The following is an 11,791-nucleotide window of genomic DNA, read 5'->3' on the forward strand; positions in this document are numbered from 1 at the left end:
TCGCAATGCTAGGGGTGCCTGGGTGGCTCAGTTGGTTCAGTGTCTGACTCTTGACCTTAGCTCAGATCTTAATCTTGGGGTCGTGAGTTCAGACCCCACATTGGGCTCCACACTGGGCATGGAACCTACTTAAAAAAAATTTACCCAATGCTAGGGGATAACCCCAAAAATCTTGATTTCATTGTTCTTGAGTGAGGCCTGGTTTTGTGTATATTTCAAAATCTTCCCCGATGACTCTACTGTGCACTTAAGTTTGAGAACCACTGATATAAACATAAATATACCAAATCCAAAGATTTTCCTTTATGCCATCAAGAACCAATTGCAGAATATGATACAAAGAAAATCTTACTAATAACCAACAAAAATATAAAATATTTATAATAATAAAATTAACCCATGACCAGCAATTCCATTTCTGGATATATACCCAAAAGAATTGAAAGCAGGGTCTAAAGAGATGTTTGCACACCCACGTTAATAGGTTATTCACGATAACCTAAAGATGGAGCAATGCAAATGCTCACTGAGAGATGAACAGATGAATAAAATGTGGTATGTATATACAATGGAATATTATTTAACCCTTAAAAAGGAAGGAAATTCTGACATATGCTACCATATGGATGAACTGTGAAGACATTATGCTGGGTGAAATAAGCCAGTCACAAAAGGATATTGTGTGATTTCACTTCTATGAGACACATAGAGCCTACAGTAGTTAATTGCATACAGACAGGAAGTAGAATGGGGGTTTCCAGAGGTTGAGGGGAGAGAGGAGTTGCCTAATGGTTATAGACTTTCTATTTTGCAAGATGAGAAGAATTCTGGAGATTGGTTATATGACAATGTCAGTTTACTTATTAGTACTGAACTGTACACTTAAAAATGGCTAAGATGACAAATTTTATGTTATGTATATTTTAACACAATTAAATATTTTTTTGAGAGACAGAGAGAGAGAGAGAGTGAAGTGGCAAGAGCTGAGGGAGAAGGAGAGAGAAAATCTTAAGCAGGCTTCATGGCCAGGGCAGGGCCTGATGTGGGGCTCAATCTCATGACCCTGAGATCATGATCTGAGCTGAAATCAAGAGTTGGACACTTAACTGACTGAGCCACCCAGGCATCCCACAACTAAATTTTTTTAAACTGAATAAAAGAGGGACACCTGGGTGGTTCAGTCGATTGAGCATCTGATGCTTGATTTCAGCTCAGGTCATGATCTCAGGGTCATGGGACTGAGCCCCATGTCAGGCTCTGCACCAGGCATGGAGCCTGCTTGAGATTCTCTCTCTCTGCCCCTTCCTCTGCTTGTGCTCTCTCTCTCTATGTCTCTAAAACAAATGGATAAATAAAACCTTTTTTAAAAATTTTATAAAAGAAAAACAAAAAGTACTTATAATAAATTTCACAAGAAATGTTATATGAGGGAAAATTGAACTCTTTATTGAATTTCATAAGAGGAAAAAATATTATTATTTATTATTATTATTATTATTATCATTATTATTATTATTGCTTAAGCCCCTGCCCCAGATCCATAGGAATCCCAGCACATATCTGGGCATTCTGAGGAGAACTTGCTTTTCTCCTAATTATATACCTCTGGTTCCAAGTTCTTGCTTGGGCTGAGTAAGCTCAGGAAACAGATGTAAGAGAAAAAAATTATTGAATGGAAAGACAAACTATGCTCCTTTATGAGATGGCTCAATATCATAAAGATAACATTATCTTTCAATTAATTTATAAGTATGATTCATTCCAATCAAATCTCAAACATATTTTTTGTAACTGAATAAAATAATTCCCCAGTTCATTGAAAAGAATAAACACCTGTCACTAGACAAGAAAAAAATGGAACTACAAAGTGGCTTGAATTACCCATATTAAAATGTATTAGAAAGATACACTACTTGAAAGAATATGATAATAGCACAAGGAATGACAGACAGGTCATTAAAGTGAAACAGAAAGCCCTGAAACTCACCCCACACACATAAGAATTTATGATAAAGGTAAAAACAGACAAAAAACAAATGATTTAAGTTATATTTAGACAATTGGTTAATCATTTGGGAGACAAGTAAACTTAGGTAGTATCTACTTTACACCAGATCGCAAAATGAATTCTTTGTGAGCTAAAATTTTTATGTAAAGTAAATGAAGTAATTTAAAAAATAGAAAACTACAGATGGATATTTTAAGTGATCTCAGGGAGAGAAAGACCTTTCTATATATTCTCTGGGAAACAGAAAACTTGAAAATAGAACAAGAAGCTTGAAAGCTAATTTCTCAGAGCTGGGGATGGGGGAGGGGTGGAGGGTTTCAAACAAGGATATAGACCTAAGTGCTAGGTGTGGGCCTTCATATTAATGAACACTCCTGCACGCACCAGTGAGCCGGAGAAGGCTGCCACCTCTGTAAAGCAGGAACTTAAAAACTCCATCCAGCAGCTAAGGAAAGAAAAAGCATTGTAATCTCTGGTTAGATTTCTGGGAGGAAAAAAAAAATCTCCTGAAGAAAGGCGAAAACCCAAGTCTATGCCACATGCAGGCGTGGAGTACAAATTAGCACTATCTTTTTAGTGAAAGAAATCCCAAACCAATGATTTTATTTTAAAGAGCATATGTGGATCTCATAAGAATTTTTTTACATGCTCCCTGAATATGAGTTTCCCCAAATATTACAAATCATGGAGGAAATAATCATCCAGGAGCAAGAGTCACAAGCTCAAAAAGGTGGGCATTTACCATCCCCCAAAACTTCAGATAATGGAAATTTTTTCAGCTGAAGAGTGTAAACTAAATATTTTTAAATTCTCAAAATGTTTAAAGAAGTTATAAAAAACCATATCAAAAAAGGACATTATGAAAATAGAATAGACAGATTTGAAAATAGAGCTTATAGAAATAAAAAAATATTGTTGTTGGAATAAACCCTCAAAGCATAAATTAAGCAGCAGGTGAGTCCCAGATTTAAAAAAAAAAAAAAAAAGTATTTAAAGCTTGAAGAGAATTCTGAGGTAATTACCCAGAATGAAGCATGGAAATGTAAAGAAATGGAAAAGATAAAGGAATGGTTAAGAGATAGAGTAGACTGAATGAGAACATCCAACATACATTCAATAGCAGTTCATGGGAAGAGAATAGGGAGAATGTTGAGAGGCAGTACTTTAAAAAAAAATGGCTAAGAATTTTTTAGCCTGTCTTAATTCATACTGCAAAAGTTCATAAAGCTCTACCATGTACCAGGGAGTGAGTGCAAACAGAAGAGAATAGATGTCCATGTACTGAGCCAGGGACAGTTCAAAGTTAAAGAGTTAAGGAGATGATAAGAAACCAGTAAATAGACTGACAAGGAGCCATCATTGAAGTAGGAGGAAAGGCAGGACAGTGGCCTGTCCTGAAGCCCGGTGAAGGATGGCTTTCAATCAGGATTAAGAGTGCCAAATGCTGCTGGTGGGTCAAGTGAGATGGGGACTGGGAACTAACAACTCTACTTGGACTGAAAGTCATTAGCAACCTCCTGAATAGAATGTGCACAAGGAAAATGGCAGAAGTGTGGATAAAGTCAGCAAAGATAGACAAGTCTTTCAAGGGGCTTTGCTGGGAAGGGAGAGCGGAGAATAGGGTGTCATCTGGAGGGATGGTAAAGTCAAGAAAGAGGTTATTTTTAAGATGGGATAAACAAAATCATATTTGTATGCTGACAGGGAAGCCCAGTAGGAAGACGAAATGGCTATGGGAGGGGGAAGAGTTGGTAGAACAGTGTCTTTGGGTAGTCAAGAAGAGTTGACATCTAGTGTATAAGTAGAGATGTGGGCCTAAGCCAGGAGTATGGACAGTTCTTCCAAAGTAACAAAATGGAAGGTAGTGATATCTCATTGAGGTTTTGATTTGTATTTCCCTGATGATTACTGATGCTGAGCATCTTTTCACATTTGGATATTTTCTTTGAGAAAATGTCTATTTAGTTTCTCTGCCCATTTTTTAATTGGTAGTATAACTTCTTCATATATTTTGGATATTAACCCCTTCCAAGTCATCTCATAGCTGTTATAATGGCTATGAAGAAAAAAAAGAGATAAATATTGGCAAGTATGTGGAGAAAAGGGAACACTTGTACAGTATTAGTGGGATTCTAAGTTGTTATAGCCACTAGGGAAAAACGATATGAAGGTTCCTCAAAAAATTAAAAATGGAGCTACCAAATGATGCAGCAATTCCATTTCTGGATATATGCCCAAAGGAAATGAAAACAGGATATCATATCTGCACTTCCATGTTTCTTACAGCACTATTCACAGTAGCTAAGACATGGAAACAACCCAAGTACCCATTATTGGATGAATGGATAAAGAAGATGTGGTATAAATTTATACAATGGAATATTATTCAGCCCCAAGAAAGAAGGGAATTCTGCCATTTTTAACACCATGGATGAACCTTGAGGACACTGTGCTAAGTGAGGTAAGTCAGGCAGAGAAAGACAAATACTCTATGATATCAATTTGTGAGATAATCCAAAATATATATTGGTCTGCCCCAGTTCCTGGCACAGAGTTCCTAAAACCTTTGTAAATTCCTTAGTGATAAGAACATTAGAAGCATCTCTTGTTCTTATATTAATCTTTGACCTCTGTTCCTGACATGGAACTCCTGAAACCCTTGTAATTTTCCAGGTGATAGTGCCTTTTGTTCTAATGAGGTAACTCCAGAGGTCAGCTCCTGGATGGCTCCTGGATGAAGTCTGGTCACCACAAAGTCCAAGCCATAATTAGAAGCTTGGAATTTTTGCCCTCACCCCCCCCCATTCTCTTGAGAGGGGAGAGGGGCTGGACATGGAGTTAAAAATCCATCATGCCGGGACGCCTGGGTGGCACAGCGGTTAAGCATCTGCCTTCTGCTCAGGGCGTGATCCCGGCGTTATGGGATTGAGCCCCACATCAGGCTCCTCCTCTATGAGCCTGCTTCTTCCTCTCCCATTCCCCCTGCTTGTTCCCTCTCTCACTGGCTGTCTCTATCTCTGTTGAATAAATAAATAAAATCTTTAAAAATAAATAAAATAAATAAATAAATAAATAAATAAATAAATAAAAATCCATCATGCCAATATGATGAAGTCTCCATAAAATCCCAAAAGGATGGAGTTCAGAGAGCTTCCATGTTGGCAAATATGCGGGTGATGCCACCCTAACTCCAGAGACAGAAGCTTCTGCTCTCAGGATACTCCTCACCTTAGACGTCTCCTCATCTTGCAGTTCATCCTTTATCCTCTCCTTTAGTAAACTGGTAAATGTAAGTAAGTATTTCTCCGAGTTCTGTGAGCTGCTCTAGCAAATTAATCAAATCTGAGGAGACAGTCATGGGAACCTCCAATTTATAACTAAATTGGATAGAAGTTGAAAGTAACCTGGGGACCCATTACTTGGATTGGCATCTGAAGTGGGGGGGGGCAGTCTTGTGGGACTCCGCACTTCACCTGTACGACCTGACACTATCTCCAAGTAGATAGTGTCAGAAGTGAGTTAAATTGTAGGACACCCGGCTGGTATCATGGAGAATTGCTTAGTGTGGGGAAAAACCTCCATAAATTTGGTGACTAGACTTGAAGTGTTCTATGTAACAGTAAAAGAGAAAAACACACTAGGGAAAAACTGGGTTTTTTCCAACACAGGAAAGAGGAATACTGGGTTTTTTCTTTAGACGCTTCTATGTGGAATCTAAAAAAAGCCAAACTTGTAAAAACAGAGTAAAACAGTGGTTACCAGGGGTTGGGGGTGAGGGGACAGGAGAGATGTTGTTTAAGGGTACAAACTCCTAATTAGTAGATGAATAAGGCCTGGAGAGCTAATGCTCAGCATAGAGGTTGCAGACAATACTGTACTATGGACAAAAAACTCGCTAAGAGACTAGATCTTAATTATTCTTACCACAAAAAAGAAATGATAGTTAGATGGCGTAAGAGAGGTGCCATAATGGCAATCATACTGCAATATATAAATGTATCAAATCAATGTTGTACACCTTAAACTTACAAAATATTAAATGTCAAAATTGTTTCAACTTAAAAGAAAGAGAAAAGATTGTGTGTATGGACAAGATGCAGGTAAGTGGATTAAGTGTGATGGTGAAAATTTGGGGGGAAGTTTTCCTCTAATTGCTTCTGTTTTTACAAAATAAAACAAAGACAGATGAAAATAAATCTAGTAAAGCAAAAAACAAAACAAAACAAAAAAACGAGAAAGAGGAAAAAAAAAATCTCAGAAACTATCTAAAAGAAAAGATGGATTTCTGGTTCAACATTCAACTCAACCTTAGAAGCCAGGTGGCAACGAGACATCCTCAAAGCGAGACATCCAGTTAAACTTTCCTAGTGCATACGGGCCAACTACTGACATTTTTAGACAAAGACTGTCACCTGGGCTGCCATAGCCACTAACAAATGTACTCCAGTTTAGAAGGAAGTAAAACGGAGGCTCCTGGGTGTATCCATAGATAAAGCATCTGCCTTCAGCTCAGGTCATGATCCTAGGGTCCTGGGATTGAGGAGTCCCACATTGGGCTCCCTGCTCAGCGGGGAGCCTGTTTCTCCCTCTCCCTTGGCCGCTCCCCCACCCCCCATTCGTGCTCTCTCTCTCTCACTCTCAAATAAATAAAATTTGAAAAAAAAAAGAAAAAAGAAAAGAAGAAGGAAGACAAACCCAAAAAGAAGCAATGGTGAGCAAAGACACTTGGATAAGCATTAGTGGTAAGAATTTTAAGGGGTTTAAAAACAAGGTGGATGTAAAATATTGGACCTGAATACCCTGGAAGAGGGAGGAACAGTCAGGATGTGAGTGGTCTATGAGTCCTAAGTGTTCTGAAGGAGACTACGTATAATAATGATAAACTGAAGATTATCTTAAGTCAAATATGGATGTTACAAATGTAAGGACTGGTGCCAGAACAACTGAATTAACCTGCATGGAAAAGAGTGAGCTTGGACTCCTTTCTTAGACCCTGCACAAAAATTAATTCAACATGAGTGATAGTTACCCATGTAAGAGCTAAAATGATAAAACTCTTAAAAGAAAACCCAGAAGTAAATCTTACTGAACTTGGGTTAGTCTACGTCTTCTTAGACACAGTATAAAAAGCAAAAGTGGCAAAAGAAAAAAATACATAAATTAGACTTCACTCAAATTAAAAACTTTTGTGCCGGGGGCGCCTGGGTGGCACAGCGGTTAAGCGTCTGCCTTCGGCTCAGGGCGTGATCCCGGCGTTATGGGATCGAGCCCCACGTCAGGCTCCTCCTCTATGAGCCTGCTTCTTCCTCTCCCACTCCCCCTGCTTGTGTTCCCTCTCTCGCTGGCTGTCTCTATCTCTGTCGAATAAATAAATAAAATCTTTTAAAAAAAAAAAAAATAAAAAAAAATAAAAATAAAAACTTTTGTGCCACCAATGATACCAACAAGAAGGTAAAAGACAATCACAGAACGGGAGAAAATATTTGGAAAATCATATATCTGCTATGGGACTTGTAGCCAAATGTATATATTTACAACTCTTACAACCCATAATAAAAAAAATAAATAAATAACCCAGTTTAACAATGGGTAAATGACCTAAAGATATTTCTCAAAAAAAAAAAAAAAAAAGACTGGAAATGACCAAAAGGCACATAGAAGATGTTCAACATCCTTAACCATCAGGGAAATGCAAATTAAAACCACAATGAGATACCACTTCATACCCACTAGGATGGTTATATAAAAGGGAAAAAAAAGATCACAAGTTTTAGGGAGGATGTGGAGAAATTGGATCCCTCATACTTTTCTGGTGTGAATGCAAAATGGTGCAATTGCTTTGGAAAGTAGTTTGGCAGTTCCTCTAGAAATGTTAAACATTGACTTACCACATGACCCAGCAATTTCATTCCTAGGTGTATAACCAGAGAAATTGAAAACATATGTCCACACAAAACCTGGTACATGAATGTTCATTATACCAGTATTCATAATCATCAAAAAGTGGAAACAAGCTGAATGTTCACCAACAGATAAATAGGTAAATATGGCCTATGCATACAGTAGATTATTATTCAGCCATAAAAAGAATGAAGGACTTACACATGGTACAATATGAATGAACCATAAACACGTTATGTTAAGTGAGTTACAAAATGACCAGTTACAAAAGCCCACATATTATATGATTTCATTATATGAAATGTCCAGAATAGACAAACCCATAGAGACAGAAAATAGATTCCTAGTAGCCATGGGCAGAGGGGAGACTTATAAGGGGAGACATGGGCAGAATGACTGATGAGGTGACTGATAATGGGTATGGGATTTCCTTTTAGAGTAACAAAAAGGCTGTAAACATAGATTGTGGTCCTGGTTGCACCAGTCTGTGAAAATATTAAAAACCACTGAATTGCACACATTACATGGATGAACTGAATTATATTTCAATAAAGCTGTTAACGCTTTAAGGGTAACCCTGAAGAGAGTAGATAATCTGCATAATTTCTAAACCAGTAGAGGTAAAGTGTAAAGGTAAACTAACAAAAATTGTTCACTTCAATTGGGAAAGGAGGGGCAAGAAGTGAAGAAAAAGAGAAGCAGCACAGAGGGTATAAAATTTTTACAAGAAAACTACAGGAACTACCCAGTATGATACCATTATTACATATTCTTAAAACACAAACATTATCAAATATTGTTGGAGGTATCTGTGAGTGGTAAAAATGTGAAAATAGCCACTCGAAAAATATTGGAGGAGGCAAGGAGATGCATGGGGGACAGAAATTGAGGGATGGGTCTCTTCATTAAATGATCGGAAATGCTGGCAAATTGTGCATACCTGTACAAATTTGAAGAGGGGAGTTTGACAATATATGTAACAAAACTTTCTTTAAACGTTCACATTCTTTGAGGAAGTAATAAGTCTTCTAAGGCTTTAGGAAAATAATCACGTGTGTACACAAAGATTTGACTACACTGAACTAACTATAGTTCCATATATACACACATTAAATATAGACATACATTTATGGGGAAATAGATGGTCTGTTAATTGGACATATTCAAAATATTAAAAAGTACTGTGCAGTTAATCTAAATAATTAACTGGAGACAGAGGTCTTAGGCCTCTAAGCATCCAATGAAACCTATGTGTCATGTGAAGACAGACAGGCACATGCACAAAACACACACAGAAGAGTTTGCAGACAATTTCAGTGGGTCCCAGAGTATTTAAAATTTAGGTCTTTGATTAGGGAAGAAAAACCTGCCAACTGACTCGTAATTCTCCTCCAGAAGCCTCTTCCTCCTCCAGGCAGCTTTTGCTATACCCTGCCCTCTCCATCCTCGCCAGCCTGGACGAAGCACCCCTTCGTTCAGACCCTATACAACCCTGTACCCTGCATGCTGTATCACACTGTACTGTGATCGCAGGTCTGTTTTCTCTCTTCCCCGCCAGCCTCTTTGAGAACAGGGCACACAACTCAATTGGCTTCAAATCCTCAGCACCGCACAGGGCCTGGCTCAGGCATAAATAAATATTTGTTGACCAGATGACCAAATGAATGTTCCTGGAGGAGGGTCACATTGCTATTAATTGTGTCTGGACGACACCTCACAGAGAGAAACACATACTTCCCACATATTTATTAATCCACAGTCAGTGTCGCCAACCTCTCTAACAGGTTCTATGCACGCCCCAGCCAGAGCAGATTGTCTTTTGAAACATGCTGAATTTTAAATACAGCTTTATCTCCAAGAGTGAGATGTAATATACACTATGTATAAATTGCAAATGAGGCACAGGGGAAGCAAGGCTCCGACATTCCGCCCGGCTCGGCCTAATGCTCGGCTCTCAACCAGCCCCGGCAGTGGCTTGGACAGTCAAATTAGCAGCAGCTTGCTTTCATTCCAGAGGACAAGCTCTCCAGTCTTTTCTGAAGTTATTTCCCTTTTCTTCCCTTCCCGTTATTCCCTATTTCCATCAAACGGAGCCCTTGCGTGCTTTTCCCCGCCAGCTATTCAAGGGGCCGTTCCCCCTGGAGCTGGCGACACAGAACCTATTAATAAGCAAACAGAACTAACCGGCTCATTCTCCTCATAGTTAAATTCCTTTGCCACCGATTTCTCAAGCACTTCCCTTTAGGGTTTTCCTGCAGAGTCCCATTCATTTAGAGGAAATGTGGAAAATTGTTTAATGTTTCTTGTTGTAAGCAAATGGCTGTAAATGCCGATTACACGTGGAGAGTAAAATGCTTGCCACTACTTGGTTCCCAAACCCATCTCGTGGCGCTGCAAGACCTGCCTTCACTCCCACCCAAGCGACTCTCCGCACCCACCGACATGTGGTTAATATCGGGGACCATGAAATGGAAAGCTGGAGCTCTGTCAGCATACCTGGTCTTCGTGGTGCACATCAGTTAAATCACTGCCTCGCTTTGTGCCTTGGTTTCTCCGACTGTAAAATGATGGCAAGTATCTTTGCTCTTTATACATATTTGATTGAATCCAGTTCAAGGATTACAATGCCTTGCACCTGCCTTGGCCTGTCAGGTGGGGCGCGGGCTGCAGAATAAGCGCGGAAGAGGTCCTCTCACTTCAGATCGATTCCAAAGAGGAGCTGGGAAATAACGGCAGTAGCGAACTCTGAGCTCCAAAGGAAACGGGGCGGGGGGGAAGAGGAATAGAGAGTGTTGGCGTCTACAGCCCCCAAGGAGGGGGACGAAAGGAGAGAGCCTGATTGCTCAGGGAAGAAAATCATGTTTATCCTATCCTGTTTTTTAAAAAAATAAAAATACCAAAGAGACCTCATTTTTACACTAACTCTTCTAAATACTTCAGAGAATAGGGGCTGTAGGAAGCCTCCATTCCTGTTAATGGGTCTCTTATTTAGAGTAAAAGAAAAATGGGGAAAGGAACTCCTTATTCTTCCAGTAAGGGGAGCAGGTGAGTCAGGTGACAAAGTATTTTTGTTTCTTAACGGCCATAAAACAAAATGTCGGAGCCACCCAAGTCAGTCTCTTCCGGTCTGCAGATGGACATATTGAAGCCCACAAAGTCAAAATGACTTACCCAGGGTGACACACTTGGCGGGGAGCAAGTCAAGAGTGACACCACAGGTCTCCTATTCTAGAGCTCCTTTAACAGCAGAAATTCTCCGCATGCAGCAACATAATCCAAACAGTAAAACAATCAGTTTATTATCACACTGGACTTCTTATTCCACCAAATGTTTCTCCTACTTCAGTCAAATACCGACTTCTTTCTGTACTACAAAGGCAATTTGCCCATTCCTGCTCATGTGATTCCCTTGGCAGGCAGGGCTGCCCTGTATGGCCACACAGGTGGTACACTGCACAACTCTAAAAGAAAAAAGAAAAAAAAAAAAAAACTTGTTCATCTTGAAATCGATGTGTCAGCCCCAGATGTTCTTCTCAGTATCCTCTTCTTATTCCTAGTATTTTCAAGTCACACTTTCATGAAGCCTTCTGTGCTGGGTTTAGACCACACTGGTTTCTCCTTCATCTGAGTTCCGAGGATTCTTATTCTTTGTACCACCTACAAGCTGCGAATCCTCGGGCAAGGCAGTGATTCTGAGTCTCTGCTTTCTAATATGTGAGAACAGTGGCGCTATTGTCAGGATCAAATAAACTCACGTTGATGGAGGAACTCTGCAAAGCGCAGAGAGCTCTGTGATGCTTGTTGTCACGCCAGCAAATTAAATACTATTTATGGTGTTTACTAATTACTTCTCAGTCTTAGTCCGGTTCTCCCCAATAAGAA

Source organism: Ailuropoda melanoleuca, chromosome 5, assembly GCF_002007445.2.
Source record: "Ailuropoda melanoleuca isolate Jingjing chromosome 5, ASM200744v2, whole genome shotgun sequence".
Taxonomy (NCBI): domain Eukaryota; kingdom Metazoa; phylum Chordata; class Mammalia; order Carnivora; family Ursidae; genus Ailuropoda; species Ailuropoda melanoleuca.